This window comes from Magnolia sinica, unplaced genomic scaffold (genome assembly GCF_029962835.1).
Source record: "Magnolia sinica isolate HGM2019 unplaced genomic scaffold, MsV1 ctg33, whole genome shotgun sequence".
In the NCBI taxonomy this organism is placed as follows: Eukaryota; Viridiplantae; Streptophyta; class Magnoliopsida; order Magnoliales; family Magnoliaceae; genus Magnolia; species Magnolia sinica.
Window position 1 is genome coordinate 47,124 of NW_026682810.1, and position 17,241 is coordinate 64,364.

Genomic DNA, 17,241 nt, shown 5'->3' on the forward strand with positions numbered 1-17,241 from the left:
CCCGTCTATTAATTGGTCTGGGCTTGAGCTACCTCATCACCTCGAGCCCAGAAGGACCCAGCCCGTCTGGTTTAGGGTTTCGAGGCATTTTATCATAAACCATGCATGCACCTAATGAACCGTTCAGATCTTGCACAAAAGTGGGTAGCCAGGGTTGGGCTTGGGCCATGTGTAACCTTCATGGGCTGCACTTAAGCCTATGTATTTTGGCCTGTCATGGGCGTGAGATGGGCTCGAGCCTAAGAATTTGCTATGTGGGCTGGTCTTGGACAGATGTAGCCCCCTCCATAGCCTACCATGGGATCATAACTTGCCTATGTATGAGAGAATTTTGGTGGGCCACAACAATTGGGATGGGGACACCCACCATTAGTTATGTTGTGGGGCTAGTGTTTATATGCCATTGAATCTATTAATCTGAACAGCTCGGATTGTTACTCAGATTTGAGTGCTGTAGAAATGTTCAAGTCAGTGAGTTGACTTGACAAGTTGCATCGTGTCCAGAAATGCTACCCTCATGATCGAGTTTCGTGGTGACTGACTAGCGACACAGGAATCGACTCTTGCTGAATCAAGTTGACTCGCCGAGTTTTGAGTTGAGTCACCGAGTTTTAGAACTATGGTTCCGGTATTTAGTATGTAGAGATGGAGCTGTAGTTCACTGATCCCAACCATTGATATGACGTGAGCCTCACCATGGATGGGCCTGTTGGGGGACCGTGGAAGCACATAGAGATGAATATTCGAGTGTAATCCAATCACACCAAGTAAACACAAAGATAACACAGCGATTTAACGTGGAAATCAGAAAAACCCTTAAGGAAAAAAACCACGGCATAAAGTGACAAATGATCACTATAAAAGCAGAAATTACAAAGAGAAAGAGCTTACCCGATTTGGACAACCTCAAATCTCACAAATGCTACACCCTCTGAAACCCTTGGACAAATTGAAAACCCTAGTACACTCTCCCAATCCTACTTACACCCTTATATATAGGCTATAAAAGGATCCCAAGCAAAACTGGAAACAAATTCCGCAAAATTACAACTCTCCGTAAATCTGTGCGATCCAATCGAACACACTTCGATGTCATCAAAACTTATCCTTCGATAGCATCGAAGCCATGTTGATGGCATTGAACTAACACCTAAATTGCCCCGAGACAAAACATGAAAATCCAATTTTCTTCGATTGCATTAAGCCATCTTCGATAGCATCAAATTGATCTTTGATGTCATCGAACACTCATCAATATCATCGAGAAAGTGCCCAGTTAGTTCAGCGACTAACAGGAGAAAAATGAAAAATCTCGATGGGATCAAGCACTGTTCGATGCCATCGAAGGTGACATTGAACAGTTTGTCGATGGCATCGACAAACACTGTATCTATCTTGATTTAAGACATTAAATACAATAATCTCCACCGTGTCGTCAATCATCAAACGTATATCTTCTTGTCTTCTTTTCTTATCTCTTTGCCTTACATCATAGCTCCATCAATGCTTCTCGTGTACACTTTGTCTTGCTTTTATGCCATCGCCAAGCCTAGAGAAGTTGCACAGAACTTAAACTTCTCTGTAGGGACTACCTTGATGAGTATGTCTACTGAATTCACGCTGGTGTGAATCTTCTCCAGAGTTACGCCTCCTTCCTCAGGCACCTGTCGAATAAAATTGTGGCAAACATCAATGTGTTTAGTACATGAGTGATAAATAAAGTTTTTAGTCAAATTGATAGTGCTCTCGCTATCGCAATTAACTGACATGACTTCCTGCTGAAGCCCCAATTGATTTATCATGCCTCTCAACCAAACACCTTCTTTGAAAGCTTCTGTCACTGTCATATACTCATCTTCGGTTGTGGAAAGAGCCACCACAAACTGAAGCTTAAACATCCAACTGATTGCTCCACTTGTCGACTTTTTAGAATCAACACTGCCTGCGTAGTCTGAATCCACATACCCTACCAACTTTGCCTTTGTCTTTTCAAAAATTAGGGCATAGTCTTTCGTACCTCGAATATATCGAAGTAGCCATATAACTGCTTCCCAATATTGCTTGCCGAGGTTTGACATGTATCTGCTCACAACACCAACTATTTGTAAAATATCTGGTCCCTTAAAGACCATGACATACTTTAAACTACCAATAGCATTCGAATAAGACACATGAGACATATCTTACTTTTCCTCATTTGATTTAGGACATTGTTCTGAGGAAAGCTTGAAGTGACCCGCGTGGGGAACGCTGGCTGGCTTTGCCTTATCCATCCTATACTTGATCAACGTCTTCTCAAGGTATTTTGCCTGAGATATAGTTTATATCCCTGTCTGTTGTCAAATTTGAGGTGCCAAAATCACTGTTATGTTATATAACTTGCATAAGTGAAGCTCTCTCAAGGATCAACATTCATGAACAAGCTAAGCTCACAACAAGCAAAGCTAACAAGTACAAGGATCAATCTTGAATGTAAGAACTGCTCACAAGACAAGACTCAAGCTGCAAGACTTCAAGAAGAGTACAAGGCGGTTTGTAAAGAACTCAAGACACTTTTCAAGATTGAGCTACATCAAGAGTTCAACTACATCAAGACTTCAAGGCTCATACTTCAAGGTCACTAGTTCCTAATGTTTCAATGTCCTTACTTGAGGTATGAATGACCTTAGGTTGACCTTAGAAGTAGGTCATTTTGGATACATAAATCGAATGTTTATTCTTACATAAGTTTGGTTTGTTCTTCGACTAGCCCTAGGCCTTCTTCGACTAGTCCTAGAGTTGCTTCGACCGATCTAAGAAATTTCTCGATTAGTCGTGAGTTTGTTACAAATTTCGGATAAAATCAGTGTTAGGCTTCGACTAGTCCAGAATCTGTTCGACCACGAAGGAACAATGTCGACCGCATCTTCGACCGAAAATCTTCGACTCAAAATCCAGCGATGTTTTATAGGTTCTTCGACCAGTCGAAGGAAACCTTCGACCAGTCGAAGATGACCTACGACCAGTCGAAGGAGACCTTCGACCAATCGTAGAATGGTCAAAGCTTATCCCGCCGGATCTTTCAAATATCTGTTATTGCTTCGACTAGTCGAAGAGCTCCCTAGACCAGTCGAAGACGCGATCTGCTCACCTATAAATAGTGCACGAATCTTAGAAGAAATCATCGAATTAATTAATCTATTCAAGCCAATCTTCGTCGAACTTCTGAGAGATAATTCTGTGCTCCATCTAAGCTAAGTGTGCTTATTTAATATTCTCTTTCCTTAGCTTTATTTAATTGATTTTGTTTCTGCTATTCCAATCTAATTTGATAAGAGGAATTGTTATTCCCTTTCTTTGGAATCAAAATCAATTAAGGCAAGCCCTATTTGGTTTAATTTAAAATCTATTAGAATTAGAACCATTGTAATTGAGTACTGGACATTGAACTTGGACATTCAATCATCTACTCTGATTTGGTTCTACCGGGCTGCTACAACGAAGGAGATAATCAGGTATTTTACATTTAATTGTAAATTCCTTTCTGTTTTGGTTTCTTTTAAGATTTGCCAGAAAAATCTTGTTGTATTGGTTATCTGAGGAGAGCCAGGAAACTCAGAAGTGGGGTTTTTTAATTGTGTAAGCTCACAGACAAAGACACAATTGTAAAGGTTTTGGGTGAACTTGGGAAAACCTATTTATTAGTGAACGCTAATATCCCCTGTGTGAGGATATTAGGAGTGGAGTAGCATTTTGTGTGGCTGTTGTTTAACAGTTGGTGAACACACACAGGCGAACCACTATAATCCCTTGTGTTGTGGTTGAATAATTTATACTTCTGATCTTTAATTATTCTTTTGTGGGATGTATGTATGGTGGTGAATGTTGTAATCATTTAATTCAAGCATTGTGAGAATTTTGTAATAGTTTAGAATTTATTTTCTGCTATTCCTTTATCAACTTGATATTCAATTTCCTTTAAAAGTTGTTCCAGCAAGGTTGCCCTGCCATTTTTATGGTGTATGGCTGTCCCTAGAACAATACATTTGTAATTACAATTTATTTTAATTCAGTTTGTATTTATTTCTGTATTCCTCTTCGGTTTGAGATTTGATACAAAGATCTTTTTAGAAATAAGGTTGTCCTACCATAAACTCTGGTTTTTAGTATAAGGTTGTCCTTAGAACAACATTTGTATCAACCTCTCAAGATCTGAATTTTGAGGTTATTTTACTTTCTTGCATTGTGATTTACTTTGGCTATCATATTCTTTTTAATTCCGCTGTTATAAGTTTTATTTGGCATTGTCCTATTCACCCCCCCTCTAGGACATATAGCTAGGCCTTTTCAAGTGGTATCAGAGCCTAATAGCTCTTTTTTTATTCTTGGATTTAATTCTTGAGCTAACGATTTAAGCTATTTAAGATGTCAAATTTTGATAGCCTTTCAGTCACTAGGCCTCCACCCTTTGATGGCTCCAACTATGCCTATTGGAAAGCCAGAATGAGGATCTTCCTCAAATCAATGGATGAGAGTGTGGGGCAAGCCACAGCAACTGAATGGAAACCTCCTGTCATGGAAGTTACCGGGGTTGATGGTTTAAAATCTATGAAAGTCACACCATATTACCAATGGACCACTCTTCAGAAAAGTGAGAGTAGTGCACATGCTAAAGCACTAAATGTAATTACTTGCGCACTATCACCGGATGAGTTTAATAGAATCATTTCATGTGATATTGTAAAGCAAGCTTAGGATATATTAGAAATGACACACGAGGGTACTACAATTGTCAAAAAATCTAAAGTCCAACTCCTCACAACCAGATTTGAAGAAATTCATTTGGAGGAAAATGAAATGTTTATGGACTTTTACACTAGATTAAATGACATTGTAAACTCAATGTGGGGTCTTGGCGATAAAATCCCAGAAAGTAAAGTGTGTGCAAAAATATTACGCTCACTTCCTGAACGGTTCAATTCTAAAGTAACCGCGATCCAGGAACTTCGTGATACGGATAATATGAGGGTAGAAGAACTAGTTGGTTCTCTATAAACCTACGAGTTAAACTTTAAAGCTCCTAAAGGTAAATCTATCGCACTAAAATCTTCTAAATGTAATTCAGAAGAAAATTCTGATTCAGAAGATGATATGGCTCTTTTAGCTAAGAAATTTTACAAGATTTTCAAAAGTAAGAAAAGGGTTGATTTTCAAAAATCAAATGATAAAAAGAAGTTTAGACCCAAATCTCGAAAATCTTTGAAAGATAGTCAATGTTACAACTGTCAAGAATATGGGCACTTAGCAAATAGATGTCCTAAAAGGGACAAACCCAAGAAGAAGGGTATGTTGGCTACATGGGATGAATCATCTGATTCTGAAGGTTCTTCTGAATTAGAAGATTCTGAAACTGAGTCGGGCAATGAGGTTAAAGCTCTTATGACTCTAGCCAAATTCACATTTTCAGATAATGACTCAACAAGTGAAGAAAATCTGAATAGTGAATGTGAAAATGAAGATGATCTTCAAGACGCTTACAATGCCCTATATAAGGAAAGTTGTAAAATTGCTGTCAAACTTAAACTTTAAAAAGAAAAGTTTTCTAAACTCAAAAATTGTTTTGAATCACTTGTCTTAGAAAAATCACAAATTTCAGATTGTTTTGAAAAATCAAAATGCGATTTGGAATTCAAAAACTCCCTAATTATTGATTTAAAATCTGAAATTGAGAAACTTAAAACTGAAGTATCTTCTCTTCTGAGTTTAAAGGACACATGAAAATATGCCCAAGGTGATCCAAAGTTAGAGAAACTTTTATCCGGATCAAGAAAATGTGGCGATCGATCCGGGTTGGGCTATGATAAAAATCTACCTCCTAAACAAAAGTATACTCCTCCTATGTTTGTTAAAGGAGTGTCCTCAAGCTCAAAAGGGAAAAGTACTTATCAAGATTTTTCTAGAAATTCAAAAACTTTTCCAAAACCTAGAAGCAGCCATGTCAACTTTAATCAGAAACAAAATCCACTAGCTGAAAAGATAGTTGATTTACTCAAGGAGCTCTTAAAATCTAACTCTATAGGTCATTCCTACAAATATACACAAAAGAAGACCAACTATGTTCCTAAACCCAAAACAGTTATGAAATGGGTTCCTAAAGTTACCTGCTTGGTTGCTCACACTGCTTTCAAAGCAACAAGTCATTCAAAGTGGTACCTAGACAGTGGATGCTCCAGGCATATGACAGGTGACAAAGCTTTATTCATGGATCGAAAGATATGACTGATGGTTCATCACATTTGGTAATGGTAGCAATCGCAAGATTATAAGCCAAGGTACGGATCAACTTTTTAATCTTCTTGTGTTTAAAAATGTTTTATATGTTGAAGGCTTAAAACATAACTTGCTTAGTATATCTCAAATATGTGATAATAACCATAATGTTCGGTTTTCTAATCAAAGTTGTGAGATACTAAACAATAAGGGTTCTGTAATATTAACTGGACGTAGAACGTCTGAAAATTGCTATATTATTAGCGAATCCAGCTCATCTAATCAAACATGTTACATGGTCCATACAGACGAGACTGATTTATGGCACAAACGTCTTGGACATGTACATTATCGAAATTTATATAGATTGAGCAAACGAGAACTTATAAGAGGTTTACCCAAACTTCAAAAATTAGATAAAATATGTGGTGAGTGCCAGATAGGCAAACAAATAAAGAACTCACACAAAAAGGTGAATTCAAATACCACATCAAGACCACTCGAACTTCTCCACATGGATCTGATAGGACCTACCAGAACAGAAAGTCATGGTGGGAAAAAGTATATCCTAGTAATAGTTGATGACTTTACCAGATTCACTTGGGTAGTCTTCTTAAGGGATAAATCTGAAACCCTTGAAGAAGTAAGAAAAGTTTTCAAAAGGATTCAAACTGAAAAATCTTCTCAAATCAGTAAAATTCATAGTGATCATGGATCTGAATTTGAGAATAGCAATTTTGAGAAGTTCTGTACCGACTAAGGAATATTACATGAATTCTCTGCTCCCAAAACTCCACAACAAAATGGAATTGTAGAAAGAAAGAATAGGGTGCTTCAAGAAATGGCTAATGTCATGTTGAATAGCATGAAGCTCTCTAAAAATCTTTGGGCTGAAGCAGTCAACACAGCTTGCTGTATTATTAACCGAGTCTACATTAGCAAAGATAATAATAAAACGGCTTACGAATTGTGGTTCAATAAAAAGCCTACTATTAAATACTTTCGAGTTTTTGGCAGCAAGTGCTATATTTTACGTGATCGTGAAAATTTAGAAAAATTCGATACGAAGAGTGATGAAGGTATTTTTCTAGGATATTCCTTAAACAGTCGAGCTTATAGGGTTCTGAACAAAAGGACTGGTGTGATTTAAGAATCCATTAATGTTGTCATTGATGATCACTTAAACACGCCAATTTCTAATTCAGATAATGATGAAGTACTAATCATTGATAAACCTGATACTTCATCGAATCAGACTGATTCTGAGTTGAGGACTGTTAAAGATCATCCAACCACACAAATTCTTGAAAACCCTCTCACCGGTGTTCGCACCCGTAGACAACTTGAGGATATATGTAATTATGTATGTTTTACATCCCAAATAGAACCATCTAACGTAAAAGAAGCTCTTGCTGATGAGAACTGGATTGTTGCGATGCAAGAAGAACTCAACCAATTCGTAAGAAATGATGTTTGGTATCTCGTACCAAGACCTAAAGATAAACACATCATTGGAACAAAATGGATTTTCAAAAATAAGTCTGACGAGTGTGGAAATATAATTAGAAACAAGGCTAGACTAGTGGTACAAGGTTATACTCAAATTGAAGGGATTGATTTCGATGAAACTTTTGCACCAATAGCACGTCTTGAATCTATCAGACTATTTATATCCATTGCATGTTTTAGAAAGATAAAGATCTATTAGATGGATGTGAAAAGTGCTTTTCTAAATGGCGATTTACATGAAGAAGTCTATGTTGAATAGTCAATGGGTTTTGAAGATTCCAAAAATACTGATTATGTATATCGGCTTAAAAGGCACTTTATGGATTAAAACAAGCACCTAGGGCATGGTATGAGAAACTAACGAAATTTCTTTTAAGTCATAATTTTCAAATGGGATCTGTTGATAAAACTCTGTTTGTTAAAAAATATAATGATCATATCTTAATGGTGCAGATTTATGTTGATGATATCATTTATGGATCAACTTGTACTGACTTGACTACTGAGTTTGCAGATTTGATGAAATCACAGTTTGAAATGAGCATGGTTGGGGAATTGACTTATTTCCTTGGATTGCAAGTAAAGCAACAACCTGAAGGAATATTCATTTCTCAATCTAAGTATGCTTTGAATCTAATCAAGAGATTTGGATTTGAGAATGGCAAGAATTTCGATACTCCTATGAGTACTACCCTGAAACTCTCAAAAGACTCTAATGGTAAAAATGTTGACTCAAAACTTTATCGGAGTATGATTGGTAGTTTGTTATATTTAACTGATAGTAGACTTGATATTTCTCTAAGTATTGGTATTTGCGCAAGATATCAATCGATCCAAAAGAATCTCACTTGATTGATGTCAAGCGAATTATTAGATATGTCGCAAATACTTTAATCTCGGTCTCGGTATCCTCATGAGACCAATGTCCAATTAGCTGGGTACTCTGGGCTGGTAATCTAGATAATAGAAAATCAACCAGTGGTGGTTGTTTTTACATTGAAAATTGTCTAGTTTCCTAGTTTAGTAAGAAACAAAATTCTATATCACTTTCAACAGCTGAAGCTGAGTATATCGCAGCTGGTAATGCATGTACACAGCTTGTTTGGATGCAACGAATGCTAAGTGATTATGGAATTAAACAGGATTCTATGTTATTACATTGTGATAATTCCAGTGCGATAAATATTTCAAAAAATCCTATTCAGCATTCTCGTACTAAGCACATTGACATTAGATTTCATTATATAAGGGAATTAGTAGAAGAAAAAGTTATATCTCTAGAATATATTCCTACCGAAGATCAACGAGCTGACATTTTCACAAAACCTCTCGATAAAAGCAAGTTCAAAAAGATGAAATTTGATCTTGGCATGTGCATTTTAAAATGATTATTTATGCCTACTTGTATTATAGTGTATATATTTGCTAGATTGAATTCCAATTTTTGTATAATTTGCAAGAAATATGAATTTTTGGGCTTTCTTCGACCTGTCGTGAGTATACTCGACCTGTCGACCTACGACCGGTCGTAGATACCCACGACCAGTCGTAGAACTCGGGATTCACTTATAATTGGGGATTTTTGCTTTCTTCCTCATTTCATTCTTCTTCTCCTTGGAGCCGTGCTTCGACTTGTCGAACCCATCTTTCATGTTCTTCAAGGTTAGTGTTCCAAATCCCATTTTTCTTGCAGATTTGTGTCTAGATTGGTTCCTTTTCTAGCTTGAAGCTTTCTATTTTAGATTTCATTGAGATTTGGGGTTTGGATTTTGAAAAATCTGTTTTGAGTAAACCCACTTCTCAATCCTTTGCAACTTCTTAATTCCTTGATATCCTTGTTGCAAATGGCTTCTAGAGGTAGAAAAACTACTTCCCGTGGTCCTTCTTCTTCCTCCAGATCGACCGCTATCTCTAAACGTCATCTTCTTGTTCCCAATGATGATCCATCATATGTTAGGGACATTAGATTACGTAATGTTATTGTTGAACATCCTGTTGATGTTAATCATATTGCACCTTTTGACATCCTTCCTATGCTTGAAGCTGTAGGTTGGGTTAACTTATTACATTGGGGTGGGCCTGCATACCGGTCCATTGCCCAATCCATGTTTACATGTATTAGTGCTTTCTCACAGGATAATTTAACTTTTAAAATATCTACTAGAGAAGGGCCTTTTGACATTGATCGTCATTTAATTTCAGCCCTTATGGACATTCCTGTGAATGATGAGGGTATTCCTATCCATAACTAAACTGATAAACCCTCAATGTCTGAAAAACGCATGCTCACTAGAGACTTGTGCAACATGGATGTTCAATGGACACAAAAAGGGAATGCGCTTCCCGTAAGGTATTTGTTACCCAAATACAGAATTCTCCACAAAATCTTTGTGTCTAATCTGTATCCTCGTTCGGGTAATAAAACTGACTTGACTTCGTTTATGGTTCGTGTTATCCATGCTATTTCCAATGGTACTCAGATTTGTTTACCATCCTTAATCTGTCATTTCATTCTTCAGTTTAGACTCCATTATGGTCATAGTGACATTCCTTTTGCCTATTTAATGACTGTATTGGCTACACATATGTTAGTCGATATGCCGGTTGATGAGGCACCAATCCATCATCTGATCTTCAACAATACTAATATCAATAAGATGAAGTTGGATCTGCTTCCTGAACAAGGTGGTGGTGGTGGTGGTGGTCATGAAGAAGCTGGTGATGACATTAATATGGATGACATTTTTGAGGAACTGGATTCTGACTCAACAAATGATCCAAATTTTGAACCATCTGATGTTGATGCTCGTCTGAGTGTATTAGAAGATAAAGTTGAGAATATAAATGTAAAGATGGAAAACATGTCTGTTGCTCATGATTTACAATTCAAGTATATGCGCAAATATCTTAGGCAATTGAACAAAGGCATGCACCAACTAGATCCCTCTATTCCTGCTCCGTCATCTGGTTCTGGTTCTGAGTAGTTTTTATGAGACTTCTGGTCTGTTATATCTTTATAACTTAGCACTTGGTTTACTGATTTTGAGTTGGATACTATCTATGTTTTATGCTGGATATTTATTCTATGTGATGCTATGCTGAGTATCTCTATCACTGTTTTGCTATACTCTCATAACTCCTCATGTTTACTCTCATATATCCCTTTATTTAGTTCTCCTTTATTGTTGTTTCCTTTGTCATATTGTGACAAAAAGGGAGAGAATGGTTTGTTCTTAACGATGTGATTGTGAGAGGAGTAGCATTGGTTATGTTACTCAGGGGGAGTATGTTTGAACTAGTTGAATGAAACTGGTTGAATGTTGAATGTTGAATATTGAATATTGATTTGCAGGTAAGCCAGTTTATATGACCTGGTTCATAACTCTTTAACCAGTTGTTTTACTTTATGTTTATCTTGGTTATGTGTTTTGTCACTAATTTGACAAAGGGGGAGATTGTAAGTGCTATAGTTTATATCCTTGTCTGTTGTCAAATTTGTGGTGCCAAAATCACTGTTATATATAACTTGTATAAGTGAAGCTCTCTCAAGGATCAACATTCATGAACAAGCTAAGCTCACAACAAGCAAAGCTCACAAGTACAAGGATCAATCTTGAATGCAAGAACTGCTCACAAGACAAGACTCAAGCTGCAAGACTTCAAGAAGAGTACAAGGCAGTTTGTAAAGAACTCAAGACACTTTCAAGATTGAGCTACATCAAGATTTCAACTACATCAAGACTTCAAGGCTCATACTTCAAGGTCACTAGTTCCTAATGTTTCAATGTCCTTACTTCATGGTTGAGGTTTGACTGACCTTAGGTTGACCTTAGAAGTAGGTCATTTTGGATACATAAATCGAATGTTTATTTTACATCAGTTTGATCTGTTCTTCGACTAGTCCTAGGCCTTCTTCGACTAGTCCTAGAGTTGCTTCGACCAGTCTAAGAAATTCCTCGATCTGTCGTGAGTTTGTTACAAATTTCAGATAAAATCTGTTAGGCTTCGACTAGTCCAGGAATCTATTCGACCAGTCGAAGGAACAGTGTCGATTGCATCTTCGACCAGTCGAAAAACTTCGACTCAAAATCCAGCGATATGTTTCAGGTTCTTCGACCAGTCGAAGGAGACCTTCGACCAGTCGTAGAACGGTCAAAGCTTATCCCGCCGGATTTTTCAAATATCTGTTATTGCTTCGACTAGTCGAAGAGCTCCCTAGACCAGTCGAAGACGCGATCTGCTCACCTATAAATAGTGCACGAATCTCAGAAGAAATCATCGAATTAATTAATCCATTCAAGCCAATCTTCGTCGAACTTCTGAGAGATAATTCTGTGCTCCATCTAAGCTAAGTGTGCTTATTTAATATTCTCTTTCCTTAGCTTTATTTAATTGATTTTGTTTCTGCTATTCCAATCTAATTTGATAAGAGGAATTGTTATTCCCTTTCTTTGGAATCAAAATCAATTAAGGCAAGCCCTATTTGGTTTAATTTAAAATCTATTAGAATTAGAACCATTGTAATTGAGTACTGGACATTGAACTTGGACATTCAATCATCTATTCGATTTGGTTCTACCGGCTGCTACAACGAAAGGAGAAATCTATATATTTTATGTTTATGTAAAATTTCTATTCTTTTGGTTTTTATTTGAGATTTGCCAGAAAAATCTCATTGTGTGGTTATTTGAGGAGAGTCAGAAAACTCAGACAGTGTGGGTTTTTGGATTGTGTAAGCCTAAGTTAAAAAGACACAATTGTAAAGGTTTTAGGTGAACCTGTGAAACTTATTTTATTAGTGAACGCTAATATCCCCTGTGTGAGGATATTAGGAGTGGAGTAGCATTCTGTGTGGCTGTTGTTTAACAGTTGGTGAACACACAGGCAAACCACTATAATCCCTTGTGTTGTGGTTGAATGATTTATACTTCTGATCTTTAATTATTCTTTTGTGGGATGTATGTATGGTGGTGAATGTTGTAATCATTAAATTCAAGCATTGTGAGAATTTTGTAATAGTTTAGAATTTATTTTCTGCTATTCCTTTATCAGCTTGATATTCAATTTCCTTTAAAATTTGTTCGAGCAAGGTTGCCCTGCCATTTTTATGGTGTATGGTTGTCCCTAGAATAATACATTTGTGATTACAATTATTTTAATTTAGTTTGTATTTATTTCTGTATTCCTCTTCGGTTTGAGATTTGATACGAAGATCTTTCTAGAAATAAGGTTGTCCTACCATAAACTCTGGTTTTTGGTGTAAGGTTGTCCTTAAAACAACATTTGTATCAACCTCTCAAGATCTGAATTTTGAGGTTATTTTGTTTTCTTGCATTGTGATTTATTTTGGCTATCATATTCTTTTTAATTCCGCTGTTATAAGTTTTATTTGGCATTGTCCTATTCACCCCCCCTCTAGGACATATAGCTAGGCCTTTTCAAGTGGTATCAGAGCCTAATAGCTCTTTTTTATTCTTGGATTTAATTCCTGAGAACACTCTTTGCAACCCCCAAATCTTTCATCTTGAATGTCCCTGATAACTGAATCTTCATTTCATTGATTTCAGATATGTTAGATTGGCGATCAACATGTTATCAACATACAATACTAGGATGATGGTCTTGCCATCACTCAACGTCTTGTAATAGACATAATGATCGTATTCACTCCCAGTAAATTTCTGATTCAACATGAAATAATTAAACGTTTTATACCACTGCCTAGGTAACTATTTTAGGTTGTATAACGACCTCATTAACCTAGAAACATTGTTCTCTACCCCTTTAATTTTGTATCCCTTTGGTTACTTCATGTAAATCTGCTCTTCCAATTTCCTATGCGGGAATGTAATCTTCATGTCCATTTGTTCCAGCTCGAGATCTTACTGGACAATCAGTGCTAACATGAATATAATAGACACTTGCTTTACAACCGGCGCGAATATCTCTATGAAGTCGATCTCTTCTCTCTGAGTATAACCCTTCGCTACCAGCCTCGCTTTGTATCTATCCTGTTTCTTTTTGAATAACCACTTGCATCCAATAGCTTTTCGGCCCGCTGGAAGCTCCGCCAGTTCCCATGTGCTGTTCTTGTATAACAAGTCCATCTCATTGTCCATTGCCGCCTTCCACTTTTTTACATCAGGCTCATCAAGAGCCTCCTGAATAATAGACGGGTCCCCTTCGTCTATAATGAGGGCATATGGGTTATTAGAGTCGTCTCTATATCTTGCCAGTAACATGCAATCTTGCGGCGGATTTCTTCTCACAGGTGGCTGCTCCACCTATTCTGATACCTCTGTCTGTGCATCTGTCTCAGCCTGAATAACATCTGTGTTAACCCGAACATCTACAATCAACTTTTTCGGTTCTATGTTTCCTGTGGTGTGGTACACCTGAAAGTTACATCTTCTTATATTTTTGGTTCATAGCCTAAAATAATCTAGAAAAACAGATGAACGACGTGGATATACAATGTATAGATAGAGATGGCCCCTGTTGGTCGGTATCACCCACATCGTTGGTTCCGGGGTCGCAGCCACGTTGCTCCCCGCTTGTACGGACTCGGTCCATGCAGGGCTCTGTGAGGCCAGCGTGATTTATGGGCTTTATGCGCATTGTCCGTCCATTTTTATAGATCGGTAGATCACGGTGGGCCTCACAGAGCACCTGTCTTGACTGAGATTCACTGGCATGCGCCGTACGATGATTCTTGCAGCTTAAGGAGGGCTGTTAATGGGCCGGGATAACTCGCTAGGCCTTCATACCTGGCTTGCTTGCCTCTAGGCTTAGGCTGAGATACTAGACCCAGTGCCTGGCCCAGGCCAAAAATTTAAGCCTGTCTATTAATTGGTCTAGGCTTGGGCTAGCTCATTGAGCCTGTCATCACCTCGAGCCCAGAAGGACCCAGCACGTCCGGTTTAGGGTTTCAAGGCATTTTATCATAAACCATGCATGCACCTAATGAACCGCTCAGATCTTGCACAAAAGTGGGTAGCCAGGGTTGGGCTTGGGCCATGTGTACCCATATGGGCTGTACTTAGGCCTCTGTATTTTGACCTGTCATGGGCCTGAGATGGGCTCGAGCCTAAGAATTTGCTATGTGGGCTGGTCTTGGACAGATGTAGTCCCCTCCACAGCCTACCATGGGATCATAACTTGCCTATGTATGAGAGCATGTGTGAGATTCTTCACACCGTCCATCAGGTCTGCCGGGCCATATTTGGTTTGGCACCAAAAATCAGGCTGATCCAAAATTTTGGTGGGCCACAACAATTGGGATGGGGACACCCACCATTAGTTATGTTGTGGGGCTAGTGTTTATATGCCATTGAATCTATTAATCTGAACAGCTCGGATTGTTACTCAGATTTGAGTGCTGTAGAAATGTTCAAGTCAGTGAGTTGACTTGACAAGTTGCATCGTGTCCAGAAATGCTACCCTCATGATCGAGTTTCGTGGTGACTGACTAGCGACACAGGAATCGACTCTTGCTGAATCAAGTTGACTCGCCGAGTTTTGAGTTGAGTCACCGAGTTTTAGAACTATGGTTCCGGTATTTAGTATGTAGAGATGGAGCTGTAGTTCACTGATCCCAACCATTGATATGACGTGAGCCTCACCATGGATGGGCCTGTTGGGGGATCGTGGAAGCACATAGAGCTGAATATAGGAGTGTAATCCAATCACACCAAGTAAACACAAAGATAACATAGCGATTTAACGTGGAAATCAAAAAAACCCTTAAGGAAAAAAACCACGGCATAAAGTGACAAATGATCACTATGAAAGCAGAAATTACAAAGAGAAAGAGCTTACCCAATTCAAACAACCTCAAATCTCACAATTGCTACACCCTCTGAAACCCTTGGACAAATTAAAAACCCTAGTACACTCTCCCAATCCTACTTACACCCATATATATAGGCTATAAAAGGATTCCAAGCAAAACCGGAAACAAATTCTGCAAAATTACAACTCTGCGTAAATCAGTGCGATCCAATCGAACACAGTTCGATGTCATCAAAACTTATCCTTCAATATCATCGAAGCCATGTTGATGACATTGAACTAACACCTACACTGTCCAAAGACAAAACATGAAAATCCAATTTTCTCCGATTGCATTGAGCCATCTTCGATGGCATTAAACTGATCTCCGATGTCATCGAACACTCATCAATATCATCGAGAAAGTGCTCAGTTAGTTCAGCGACTAACAGGAGAAAAACGGAAAATCTCGATGGGATCAAGCACTGTTCGATGCCATTGAAGGTGACATTGAACAGTCTATCGATGGCATCGACAAACCCTGTATCTGACTTGATTTAAGACATTAAATACAATAATCTCCACCATGTCTTTAATCATCAAATGTATATCTTCTTGTCTTCTTCTCTTATCTCTCTGCCTTACATCATAGCTCTATCAATGCTTCTCGTGCACACTTTGTCTTGCTTTTATACCATCGCCAAGCCTAGAGAAGTTGCACAGAACTTAAACTTCTCTGTAGGGACCACCTTGATGAGTATGTCTACTAGATTCACGTTGGCGTGAATCTTCTCCAGAGTTACGCCTCCTTCTTCAAGCACCTGTCGAATAAAATAGTGGCGAACATCAATGCGTTTAGTACATGAGTGATAAATAAAGTTTTTAGCCAAATTGATAGTGCTCTCGCTATCGCAATTAACTAACACGGCTTCCTGCTGAAGCCCCAATTGATTTATCATGCCTCTCAACCAAACACCTTCTTTGAAAGCTTCTGTCACTGTCATATACTCATCTTCGGTTGTAAAAAGAGTCACCACAAACTGAAGCTTAAACATCCAACTGATTGCTCCACCTATCGACTTTTTGGAATCAACACTGCCTGCGTAGTCTGAATCCACATATCCTACCAACTTTATCTTTGTCTTTTCAAAAGTTAGGACTTAGTCTTTTATACCTCGAATGTATCGAAGTAGCCATTTTACAGCTTCCCAATGTTGCTTGCCAGGGTTTGACATATATCTACTCACAACACCGACTACCTATGAAATATCTAGTCTCGTATAGACCATGACATAGATTAAACTGTCAACGACATTCGAATAAGGTACACGAGACATATCCTGCTTTTTCTCATTTGATTTAGGACATTGTTCTGAGGAAAGCTTGAAGTGGGCCGCGTGGGGAACGCTCACTAGCTTTGCCTTATCCATCCCATATTTGATCAACACATTCTCAAAGTATTATGCCTAAGATAACCAAAGCTTGCTCCTCTTCTTGTCTCTGTGAATATCTATGTCGAAAACCCTCTTTGTAGCCTCCAAATCTTTCATCTTGAATGTCCCTGATAACTGAATCTTCATTTCATTGATTTCAGATATGTTAGATTGGCGATCAACATGTTATCAACATACAATACTAGGATGATGATCTTGCCATCACTCAACGTCTTGTAATAGACACAATGATTATATTTACTCCTAGTAAATTTCTGAC